Raw genomic sequence first — 11,476 nt, 5'->3', positions numbered from 1 at the left:
AATTCTTTCGAAAATTCTGAATAGAATTTCGTATCTGAAAAATAAAATACTTTCAAATAAATGATATAGATTTATTCCATGTCATTATATAAATCATACGTCAATTATCATTGTTAAAGTTGAAATCCTTCTTGCATTTGTTCTAAGTTAAACATTGATTCACGACTAAATTTTGAATCAACAGGTGGTCGTGGTGGTATTAGTAGTAGTAGTTGAAGAAGTTTTCTTTGAAACGGCTCCCTTGATCGTTCTATCTCTCCATTGCATGTGTGTTTTTTTTTTAATTATATTGTCTTCATAGTGTAAAGGTGTCAAAGAAACGAGCAGGTAAAGGTTACTGCTGGTTTATTACAGATCCAGGCGGTTATATTGCGGCCGACTTGGAATTGACTGTGACCTGAGGTCAAACAATAAACAATAATATACAGTGAACAGTACGAACTACAATACTACAGAGACACAATATAGATACAGTCTTGATGCCTGTGAATGAAGAAACATGTGATACACAATTGACATATCGTTAAATACCATAAAGTAAAAATGATTAAAATCGTGACCTGGCCGTTTTAGGCGTGACTAATTTAGTTGAAGAAAACTTGTTCACCAAAATCAATGGTTACAGCGTCTGTTTAGGCCGCTAATTAGTCCGCTAATGGCTCCGGGATACTCCGGTCACCACTGTAAAGGTGTCAAAGAAACGAGCAGGTAAAGGTTACTGCTGGTTTATTACAGATCCAGGCGGCTTATATTGCGGCCGACTGACGCGAATCTATTGACTGTGACCTGTTCAATAAACAATAATATACAGTGAACGCAGTAAACTGCAATACAGGCAGAGACACAATATAGATACAGTCTTGATGCCTGTGAATGAAGAAACATGTGATACACAATTAATGTATAAATACCATAAAGTAAAAATGATTAAAATGCGTGACCTGGCACGTTTTAGGCGTGACTAATTTAGCTTGAAGAAAACGGGAAGTCACCAAAGAACACGCTCAAACGCTGGTTACAGCGCCGTGTTTAGGCCGCTAAGAGCGTTTTTTGGAGAAACCCTGGAGCCAAGACTGAGTCCGTTTTCCGCTAATGGCTTACTCCACACCACTGTAAAGGTGTCAAAGAAACGAGCAGGTAAAGGTTACTGCTGGTTTATTACAGATAGGCGGCTTATATTGCTTTGAGACAATGGAATTGACTGTGACCTGAGGTCGAAACAATAAACAATAATATACAGTGAACGAGTACGAACTGTCAATCTACAGAGACACAATTAGATACAGTCTTGATGCCTGTGAATGAAGAAACATTTGTTGACATTTAAATACCATAAAGTAAAAATGATTGTGGCACTTTTAGGCGTGACTAATTTAGCTTGAAGAAAACGGGAAGTCACCAAAGAAAAGAAGCTCAGCGGAGACTTAAGACTTAATTAATGGCGCCGCGAAACACTATCCTGGCGCCGAATTGGTGACTTTACAATAGTACCATATATTTATCATCAATTCCTTCCTATTTACAATTTCTCTTTTGCTCGTTCTATTTCTCCTTTGGTTGTGCTTGTTTAATTATATTGTCTCTGTAATGCCAGTCCCCTTAACCTTATTTATATGACTGCTGCGCGAATCTATATAGACTCGTAATGTCACCATATGCTGGTCAATAAAGTAAGAAATGTTCTGTGTTTTCAGTTATTTCTCCACACACATAAACATCGTATCTTTCCAATTCAATCTGCTCCAGTCATTTAGTTCCAGTGTGCTTAATTTAGGCCTACTGATTAGCATAGCTTTTTTCAGTGTTACCATACCATGTCTCTTTTAATTTTTCATGAAAATATGACATTTATATTTCTTAGCCGTGCCTTTTTTCGTCCCAAACGCTTATTTCTTTGAAATGTTTTATTTTAATAGATTCAGTTATTCTTAAGTTTATGTTTAACTCTTTCAGAAACTTTTTTTTTACAGAATCCGAGATGTTTTTTTATTTCCATACTGGTCTATTGCTATCATATATATAAGCCTGCTTTCACCACTGCCAAGTGTAAGCTTTAGAGACAATAGATTATTGTTCATATTCCTTTAGTGGCAGGAAAGGCCGTTATTTCACATCTCAATGAATTACTTACTTGATGTGCTGTTTCATTATGAAAATATTGTCGTCAGTTATTTATAAGTTGCTGCAGCTCGTTTTTGTAGCCTGAAATATCTACAGAAATTCTTTATGTACATTTATACTCTTTCTATTTATAATCCGAATTACACACTCTGTTCAGCTGAATTGTACATAAATAATATGATGTTTAATTTATCTTTTTAGTCGATAATAAATATGCTTGGATAGATTTTCTATTTAAACTGTTTTTATTAGAGAGAGAGAGAGAGAGAGAGAGAGAGAGAGAGAGAGAGAGAGAGAGAGAGAGAGAGAGAGAGATAGCTGTATATCACTGGGTCCTTGAAATACTGAAATATTTACAAATGTAGTTAAGAAGTAGCTGGAAAATATAATTACAAATGCCTAGAGAGAGAGAGAGAGAGAGGTCCTGATGAAGCTTCATTTGATAAAAGAGAGAAACATATGGTTAAGAAATAGCTGAAATATATAACTTCGAATACTGGAGAGATAGAGAGAGAGAGGTCTCGATGAAGCTTAATTTGATAAAAGAAAGAAAAATATGGATAAGAAATAGCTGAAATATATAACTACGAATGCCTGGAGAGAGAGAGAGAGAGAGAGAGAGAGAGAGAGGTCCCGATGAGGCTTAATTTGATAAAAGAGAGAAAATCTAGTTGAGAAATAGCTGGAAAATATTACTATGAAACTGGAGAGAGAGAGAGAGAGAGAGAGAGAGAGAGAGAGAGAGAGAGAGAGAGAGAGAGAGAGAGAGAGAGAGAGAGAGAGACTGAAGGTACCATCTTTTTGGCCAAGACGAATCGTTTCGCAAGGCAAAATGCAAAGGAGGAACAATTTGCAATAAAACAAGCGTCTAAAAGTTCATGTATCACTGAGTCCTTGAAGCACTGAAATATTCACATTTCCCTTTTCACTGTTGTTAATGTGTCCAGTTACTCAAGGTTGGTGATTACCAGTTATTCCCTACATAAAAGCAGGATAGGGAATGACTGGGACATCATAGGATAACTTGATTCCTCAGCTTAAACATCAAACATGAAGGTGGCTGTTTTATGCAAGTATAAATAATTTTAATTCTATTTAGTATCTACTGATTTTTCAAAGACTGATAAAGATTTTTTTGTATGGGACCATTGCTTTGATATGTATTTGACTGTAACTGATCAAAATTAAAGTATATTGGAAGAATATTACTTATTTGTGAATTTAGAATTCATATATATATACTTTGATCAAAGTCAAAGTGTCTAAGAATAATATCACTTATCTTTTGTGAATTTAGAATTCATATATATGTACTTATATCTGATCAAAATTAATGTATATAGGAATAATATTGCTTATTCTTTTGTGAATTTAGAATTGATATATATATGTACTTGTATCTCATCAAAATTAAAGTACATAGGAATAATATTACTTAACTTTTATGAATTTGAATTCATATATCTGTACTTATATCTGATCAAAATCAAAATATCTAAGAGTAGTATTACTTATCTTCAATGAATTCAGAGTGCTTCTCTTTTTCTTGTACACTGGAACAGTGTTGACTTCTTAAATATGATTTGATGTTTTACTTTGAATTTTCTGTCAAGATTCAATGATTGCCCGATTGTTTGTTTTACCAAACTATGAAGGGAAAATACTCTTAAGATTTCTTGTTTTTATTAAAAAATCTCCATTACTGCTAGCCTTTGATATAATTAAATATAATATTTTAGTAATATTCTTGCATAGTATTAAATATGGAAAAATAAATATTTTTAGATTTAGGTTCTTTAGAGCTTACACAATAGTTATATACAATTATATACTGTTTGTTTTGCCAAACTATGAGGGGGAAATACCTTTAAGATATCTTGTTTTTCTTAAAAAATCTCCATTATGATAGCTTTTGATATCATTAAATATAACATTTTAGTAATATTCTTGCATCACATCAAATGATTTTAAATAGATATTTTTATACTTAATTTTTTTAAAGCTTAGACAATAGTTATAGACTGCAAATACCTCAAGTTCAATAGCTGCTTTACAATGATTTTAAAATCCATTTATTTTAGAGTTTTTAGCCAAAACAAAGAACGATATTTGAGACCAAAGAAAATAAGAATGATTTTCCAATATATATCTCATATTAAATCTTTCAAATTCGTTGTTATTTACGTAAAATCGAAGGTTAAATGTTTATGTAAACAAACAAAATTGTCAGTTAGTATTAATTGTCGGTTTTTTGTTACTATAGTTACCAAAGCATTCAGATCAGAAAGCCACAAAGATAATTTATTTTACAATAAAAAAATAGTTGGATTTGTTTTAAAATAAATATTTTTAATTATTCTTGACATAAGTGTCTCTTAGTAATAAAAAAGTAAAATATTTTATGGTTTAAAAAAGCATAAAAGACAATAGTCCTTTATTGAAAATTCCCAGCAGCCGATGTTTTTTTAGGTAAACGAGCCTATAATAAAAATAGGATAAAGATGAAATTTTGAAATGATTGAAAATATATATTTTTTCATATAAATTTAGGATTTCTTGTATAATCTAGATTTAATGGGCATTAGGTTAGAGGACTTAATCTTTGATTTATTGCTTATAAAAAGGGTTAGAGTTATGTGATTTGTAAAAGTTGCTAATAATTATTTTTTTATATTTTTATCAAGGATTTTCGTAAATTCCACTAATCAAACTTGATAACTGATGAGTCTTTATTAATGTCATAATCTATATTCTATATTAAACGGAGTGATATTTCACAAATAATGCTTTAAATCATAGATAATATTGTACATAGTTACAGGATACTGCCAGTGACTTTAAAACTCATTATTTAAAGTAAATATTTTAAATGGTGTAGTCCTGACTCATTCGTGTGCCTGAGGATATGATTTAGTACAGATTTAATACCAATTTATTCCCAAATTAACTTAATTTTCTACGTGACGAATTCAATGCTATTTTAGTCCAGTTTCTCATTCAATGACGTCTTGGAAATATTTTACAAGAAGACTCGACAAAATCTCGCGAATATATTTTAGTTTTACGGTAAAATCTTAATTTTTAGGGTATAAAATTTATCGATACTTAACATTATTTGATTTGATGCTCATAAATTGTTTAGCTATTGAATTTTTAAATGTGATTCAGTGTTATATTTTAAATTCTCTGTCAAGTTTCAAAGATCACCCGACTGTTTGTTTTACCAAACTCTAAAGGGAAAATATCTTTTAAATTTTAAGTTTTTAATAAAAATATCCCATTATTAATGGTTTTTATATTATTAGATACGATAGAAATAAGTTTTATTTATGCATAATTTGAAATCTTCAAATAAATATTTTTGTATGCAAATTATTTAAAGCTTTGACAATAGTTCTATGCAATACAAAGCTAGACTTTAAATAGTTGCTTTATAATGTTTTATAAATCCATTTATTTTGTCAATTTTAGCCAAAACAAAGAATAATATTTAGAACCTAAGTAAATGAGAATGTATTCTTAACCTACTTCGTATACTAAATTGCCCAGATTCTTTATTATTTACGTAAAATCGAAGGTTAAATGTTTGTGTAAACAAACAAAGTTGTCAGATACTATTAATAGTTCTATTTTATTTTTTTGTTATTTTAGTTACTTAATTTGCCAATAGGTGGTTATAGCGTCGCAGTCCCCATAAATTTCTTGAAAACGACGAGCCTAAAGTTAATTACGAAGAATATTAATCTCAGTCATGTAATAAGTATGATATTGAACGTAAATATTAAATATGATATTAAATGGATTCAAAATTTTTATGAAAATGGTTCAAATACGAGCCTAAAGGAAATTGCGAAGAATACGAATATTAAATTTATTTTCATAGATATGACGCAGAATATGAATTTTGGATTTGATAATAAATAAATATAACATTTTAGTGAAAAGGGTTAAAATATATTCCATAGATTATATTACGATTTCATATATTTTGTATTTATTTTAGGCTCGTTGTCCTCACCGGTAACCACAAACGTAAACAATGAAACCACTGTCAAAGTATAGCCAATATATGACTTATTTACTGTAATTGTTCTGTAACTGTACTTTCCCCATTCGAAATAACGTCTCCGATTCGTGTCTATAACGAATTTTCGTTGTGTTGTTTTGATATCGGTCTTACTTAACGAATTGACGTGAATTTATTACAATTTTTCGTAAGTCAGTCAGGTGACTTTGCCACTGTATTCCATAATAGCCGAGTTATTTCGTTATTTATTTGTTTTCATTTGTTATACCGACCGCAAGTGTCGCCTATTACTTAGTTTAAAGTGTCAGATAAACATATAAAGTCATATAACTTATAAAGTGTCGTAAACACTTGTAGTGTCAGTGACACCCTAGGGTATTCCCTTAGGCGTCTAAGGGTATTTGAGGGTAATTCTGTATATTGGCTCCGTGCCTGTTTTTACCTTTTCAACTGGTTTTTTCTACACTTTTAGGCGTTCTGATACTGGTGGTGCATCTGTTTGTTGTCGGCCAAATGGAATGTCCCTTCGCCGTATTTAGTACTGGCCCTGGGGCGGTTTGGGTACCCATACGTTAACAAGTTATTGCACTTGCCGGAAGGGATGTGAACCGTTCGAAACAGACTTACCCGTGCTCTGTCTTGTGAAGATCGCGTATGGAAACCCCTTGTTGGATGGACTTCAGGGGTTAATTACACTCGAGCGCCAAAAATTAAAAGTCAATTCATAATTAGCAACCAAAAAACTGTAGAAAACGTTAAGTTAGAAGGCAGTCGCCGCCGCGGAGCTAGTATATAGTTCTACCTATTTGAGGGTGGCCCGACCCATACATTACCCTGGGATGGGTATTGTTGGTGTACCCTTACTGTAAATATCAATATGGGTAGTATGCAAACCTTTCCAATGTTAGTGTTGTATTTGGAGGTCCTCCCCCCCCCCGCCCCCCGGCCAGGTCAGGGCACGGCACCCTCAGTCAGCTTAGGAAGGTAAGGTCAGGTTAGGTCAAAACACAGCACTCTAGGGAAGGTTGGGTTTGCTGTAGTCGACAGAACCTGCGTCCGTCTCTCTCAAGTGGCCGGTAGGCTAAACAATATAGGAAAGGGAGTATATTATTATTATTATATTAGTATTATAAATATTCAGAAGACGAAGAACCCTATTTATACGGATCAAGCCAACCAAAGGGCCCAGTGACTTGAAATTCATGCTTCCAAAGAATACAGTACAGGTAAGAAAATTTAAAAACTGACCAAGATGATGAGAAATTTGCCATCTTTTGTTCATGTTTTTACATTCACCCCCCTGGGCATGGTGCTAAACATGGGAGAAGCTCCATGGGATGCTGGATTTAGTATGAACCTGTGTCTCTTTCTCAACTGGGCTTTAGGCTGAACAGTATAGAAAAGGGTTAAGAGAATGTAGCACAGGAGAGGTAATTGAAAAATTAACCAGGATGGTGTGAAATTTCACATCTTTCGTTCATATTTTTACATTCCTCGCCTAGGGGCTGGTGCTAAACATGGCAGAAGCTCTGATATCTTAGTGTATTTGTATCCTTTGTATTTACCAAGCTTATTTTTATTTAGCCCATGAATCGATGCTTTTCAAAAAAAAGTATGGGATTTTCCAACAAGTTTTGCCTGATTATTCCCCCCTGTGAGGTTACATCCATGTGTTAAAAACTATTGACAGCTATGTACTAAATGCAAAATCTCAAGGGTTGTATAGCATATGTATTCCGAAACCCCACAGCTGGCTGGTAGGGTTAGATTAGTACTAATGTAAACTATTTACATGGTCATAGTAGTGGTGCAATAGTGGAGTTATATTTTCAGCAGTGAAGTTATTTTGTAAAACTTGAAGATACTGGTAATCTTTACCCGAGTGTTTAAGATTTTTTAAATGCGACCAGCAGTTACTTATGTAGTTGATTAACTTTGTATCATAGAAACTATATTTATAAAAGTTAAAGTATATTGATCCTTTTGAAGTTTTGATAACTGTTTTGGGGGTGGTATGATATCTGTATCATGTCTTGTGCAACTGGTTAGATAAGATTACGTTACCTGTAGTGCAATACCTTGTAGGAAGTAGTGCTGTCAGTGCACCTCACTTGATGCACTGTAGGCATTACTTACAGGTTCTTTTCAGTGTCCCTTCCATGGTCCCTGGCTGCAACCCCTTTCATTCCTTTTGCAGTGCATCATTTCATATTCTCTGTCTTCCATCTTACTTTACAACCTTTCCTAACAGTTGCTACATAGTGCGACTGCTAGGTTTTCCTCTTGTTACACCTTTAAAACCTTTTTGCTTTCAGTTTCCCATTCAGACTTGAATGACATCATAGGGCCCAGCTCTTGGCCTTGGGCCTAAATTTTATATTAAGTTTTGTTTATATTCCATCCCACAGTGCAGTAAAACACATTGTAAAATACATGCTCATGATAACCTTTGTACTGTGACTGGCACTTATCAGATTCATTGCAAGATAAGAACTGTGTCTGTCTGCTTCAGCATTCAGTTATTGCTAAACTCTCTCACTGACATGAAGTGGAATTGTTATTTTAATGTTAATAGTATCAATTCAACTTAATGGACCTCATTAGTGGCCTTATGTACTTATGGCTACCATAATTATTTTTCCCTGTGCTGCCATTTCAGACATAAATTTGTAGATGTATCTCTCAAAGTACATGGCAAGTGTAAAGTACAGGCTGGCTTATATGTGGCATTACTGTTAGTTATAAGATATCTAGAAAATCTCAAGTGCAGGCTGTAATATAGGATCTTTATAAGTTAAAATGGACCTTGTTACTTATCAGAAATGCCAGATCCCCAAAGTGTCTATTGAATTGAGGTGTTACTTTTTAAAATAGGCATGATAGTAACAGCTTATTTGTATACTCAAAAGCTAAGGTTGAGGTTCTGTCTCCTCAGATGTAGGAATGAGATAAGGGTTGGTCCTGACTTGTCCTCAGTTGCAGCAGACATAAACATAGAAATGCTCATGCATAGAAATGCTCATGCCCTCAGATGGCTCTGATTCTGATACCCTTGTGGTGGGGGGGGGTAGTGCTGTCAGTGTGCCTCATACAGTGCACTGTAGGTATTAATTAAGGTTCTTTGCAGTGTCGCTTTGGACCCTAGCTGTAACACCTTTCATTTCTTTTACTGTACCTCCATTTATGTTCTCTCTCTTCCGTCTTACTGCAAACCCCCTCCTAACAATTGTTTCGTAGTGCAACTGCGAGGTTTTCCTCCTGTTACACCTTTCAAACCTTTTTTACTGTCAGTTTCTGTTTCAGTGCTGAATGACCTCATGCGTTCCAGCACCTGGCTTCTGGCTCAGATTCTATACAGTATTCCATTCTATTCTGTTCTGATTCTGTTACCTAAGTTGTGGAATCAAGACTGTTATAAAGCAATGGTTTGTAACTATGGAATTTGAAAATGGTTGAAATAATTAAAAAAGGTTCTCAATTCTGTTTATTATAAATTTCCATCAGGCCAACATCATGCAGAATGGGGTTTAAGAAAATAGTTTTGTGACTTTGTGTTTATGTAAACCCTGTGTTGTTTAATATCTGTTTGTAATACAGTACCTTGTGTTCACAGTAAACTATGTCTTTGGAAAAATATGTTATGGGCAACTACAATATTAAAAACAAATATTTGTGGGATTTTCTCTCTTAACTGTGATCCTTATTATGCCTCCAACATCGTAAACTAAAAGGTCGTGAAATTCCACCATTTCTTTTGATTTCATCATCCATGTCCACTATCACCGTTTCATGGTTCTCCCTTCAAGTAGGTCTGGGTCTGCCAACTCATCTAATGCCCATGGCAGAACAACTGACGCTCTTAAATTTTGTTGTCCCCAGTCGGTGAACAGGTCACATCCAAAACCATCTCCCCTTCATCATTACTCTCAACTATTCATGGAAATTTCAGTGACTTCCCCAAGTAACAAATACACTACATTTTAAAGAAGATATGATTAAATTGCAATGCAAAGTTGGCTTTTCATAATTTGGGATTTCCTTCAAATTTATGCAGTCACCCACTGCTTGAGGAAATAAGACAGTATAGTCTCCAGTGACGTCAGACACTTCCTCCTCTTCTAAGTCATACTGGTAACTGTGTACCAGAGATATGAAGAAAAGAACAGTAACCTTGCGAATTTGGTTTTCCTACTGTTAACAGCGTATGACTAAGAGATGTGTATAAGAAAACAGTATTATTGAGAACACTGTTTTCCTTCAGAAACTGGGTAAAATGTTTAAGATATGAATTCGAACTAAAAATAGTAAATAATAAAATAATACTGGTATGTAAGAAAAACGCAAACAGTGCAATATTTTTTACTAAAGTTCATAATACTTGAGAGTAAACATAACATTTACATAAAGATACTAATGCAAATATATCTATTTTACTGTAATTATTGTTATGACAGAATATAAAATTCTGATATTCCCAGTCGCTCAGACCTTGTATTCAGTCCTACATAAAATAACGCTTTCCAGAAGTCTGCTTCCCAGTGTAATAACATCAGAAAATGTAAACAGAGGAATCACAAACATTAATTATTATTAATCAATTAAATCCATATCACTTCATTAAGAAAAATCAGCATTTAAGGGATTCAAAGAAAATTATTTCACCCTTTATGGGTAACTAATCAAAATAAATTTTCGTCTAACCATTTCTTGATCATTCTGTATTTATATAAGGTTTGAACCTTCTTACGATAATGCTGAATAATTTAATGAGCTTTCTAAAGAAACTGAGTGATTTTTCTTTTGAAGACAAGTGAGGAGAGAGATATGGGTCGATTTGTGCTTTACAATGAGTCTCATTTTGTTTACATGTGACGCCAGTTTCAGTTTGTGCTCTTCTTTTCGATACCATTTGTAACTTGTGTGCAAATACTGTATCATAAGTTTATTGTATCTTATTTGTGGTTTTACCATGCCGTGTATAAGGTAACGACGGGGAATTTGTGGAAAACGAGTAACAAATTATTGTTTTCAATATTCCCCCTTACCTTTATCCTCTGCAAGGATGTGATCGAGACAGCTTACCATTATTCTATATAACGTCATTATTATTGGCTTATCTATTCAAAACTGCACAACACAAAAGTATACGCAAATAGAATGTTTAAGCACTAAAATCACACGTTCTTTCTTGCACTCACAAAAACCAATTCATTTGTGACGAAAAACTGAGAACCGATAAAGACTTACTTCTAGGCCTGAGAGTCAATTAATTCTCTATGTCTTCCCTGACGACACTTCTCCATGCATCGCAAGTGACTCGGAGCCGCT

General features: G+C 33.7%; 1 protein-coding gene across 1 annotated transcript in view; it reads left to right on the top strand.

The window, feature by feature from the left end:
• The window catches only part of LOC136835320 (uncharacterized), a 124,336-nt gene that overhangs the window by 42,353 nt on the left and 70,507 nt on the right, over positions 1-11,476 (top strand). The gene's annotated exons all lie outside the window — the stretch shown is intronic.

Source organism: Macrobrachium rosenbergii, chromosome 55, assembly GCF_040412425.1.
Source record: "Macrobrachium rosenbergii isolate ZJJX-2024 chromosome 55, ASM4041242v1, whole genome shotgun sequence".
Taxonomy (NCBI): domain Eukaryota; kingdom Metazoa; phylum Arthropoda; class Malacostraca; order Decapoda; family Palaemonidae; genus Macrobrachium; species Macrobrachium rosenbergii.
Note: the sequence above shows the minus strand (reverse complement) of the source record. Positions and strands in the feature narration are given on the sequence as shown.